Source organism: Anneissia japonica, unplaced genomic scaffold (assembly GCF_011630105.1).
Source record: "Anneissia japonica isolate Jap-2015-1 unplaced genomic scaffold, ASM1163010v1 scaffold1005_len2656397_cov198, whole genome shotgun sequence".
Taxonomy (NCBI): Eukaryota; Metazoa; Echinodermata; class Crinoidea; order Comatulida; family Comatulidae; genus Anneissia; species Anneissia japonica.
The window spans coordinates 2139260-2141302 of record NW_022683792.1 but is presented as its reverse complement, the minus strand read 5'-3'; positions in this window follow the sequence as shown (position 1 = coordinate 2141302).

Sequence of the window (2043 nt, the reverse complement as noted above, 5' to 3'; positions counted from 1 at the left end):
TATATATATATATATATATATATATATCGCATGAAACAGCCTGTAGAGTATTACAAGTTTCCTATTACTATATTATAGATATATATATAATAAACATATATATATATATCCTCTCCCCCGCAATGGCGCCACCCTGATGAAAATTAAACCTTTGGATATTTTCTCAGTAAAACAAGCAGATACAAGTCCATCAACAAGTATAGTAGTCGAAGAAGACTGTGGAATGCCAACGATCAACGAAGGCACTGTAGTAAATGTCAACTACCGATATGACTTGGACAGGTTCACTCATTCGGACACCAAGTTCCCTTCTGGGACAATACTGATAACGCGGTGCTCTGATATCAGTAAATATCAACTCATTAATGGAGGTGAAAGAGTCTGTTCGGATGGGAGTTGGACAGGATCTCCAGCTACATGTAGTAAGTTTCACTTTTGCTTCTTTTTCGTAATTGTGTCGGTATCAGGTTTCACGGCGTAATAGTTGTTTAAATGTAAAACTTCTTACTATTATAGTCAATCATATTAAGAGTGTTTACATTTAAAGATACATTTATATCTACACTTGCATTAGTCTATAAAAAATATTTTAAACAAGAGAAAATGTTCAGCTAAATTTAATACAGTGTTAAATGATATTTGATGGCGTATCTGTTAGTGCTGATGGGGGTTGAGCGTGAAGGTGAAGTGGGGTTCGATGGTCAGTTAAATGGGAATTAACTCGCAAAATAAGGTGATTTTAGGTGCTTTTAACAACATGACCAGTGTTTTGGGGGCGAGAGTAATTTTTGGAGGATGTAGGAAATAATACCAGTAGGAAGAAATATCAGTAGGAATAAATGTCTTTAACAAATGAATGATCCATTTCAGAATAGGGGTGTTGGTTAAGACATAAATAGGAGCCATTACACACCCAGTTAATCCTACTCATATGGTAATTTTTGGTGTTCATAGTATAATTAGCGAAGTACAGTATCAGTTATTTCTTCATTGTATTAACTAAGCTAATTATTTATTTATTAGGCTGTATATATTTTTTTCTTCAACTAATTTTCCTTTTTGGATGCCCCACCCCCGCGCACTCCCTATATACGCCACTGGGCTTTAGTCATTATTATTGCGTAAAAATCATTAAAATCAGTTTTTGGTTAATGTTTTGATACCTATGTAATAGTAGTTCGTTACTTATCAGTGGTATAACGTGGTATTACTTACATTGTTTCAATTTGCTAATTTTCAGTGCCTTTAAGTTCTACTGGACCACTATGTCAATGCTCTGTTTGAAGAGTGCTGTTTATTAGTTTATTAGGTTCACTTTGGACGGGGGCCGGGGCTTCACCCCCACCCCGGTGAACCTGTAAACCTTACTGTACAGATCAGTGTGCACGTCAAATGATTAAAGAGTTCTACGTTACCCATCCAATCTATCCAATGATAAAATGATAAAAGTTAAACTACGTGATAATCTTTAGTTCACCACTTTACAATACCTCTGTATACTTGCAAGAAAGGGTTAATATCGGTTTATAGATTGGTCTAAGCGTATACGGTACCGTTTGTACTTACCGTTTGTAATCAATTCAGATGTTTAATTGGTATTCAACAAGGGTCACCTCTATCCTCTTTTCTTTTTAATTTATTTATTAACGATTTAAGTAAAATATTAAATACATCGGAACGTACACATAAAATTCAAATTGGCGATTCTCTCATTAACCATTTACTTTACGCAGACGACCTTGTTCTTATGAATGACACTGTTTTTGGTTTGCAATCTTCTCTAAACAAATTGGCTGTCTATTGTGATAAATGGGGTCTTACTGTTAATATTGAAAAAAGTAATGTTGTCGTTTTTAAAAATGGAGGAAAATAAAAAAAAATAGAAAAATGGTATTATAAAGATGTTTTATTACAAGTAGTTAAATCTTACAATTATCATGGTGTAGTGTTTAATTCAAATGGCACATGGACGAATGCAATTAGTTATAACGGTACAAAAGCAAACAAAGCTCTTTTTACTTTAAAACGATTAATTCATAACCG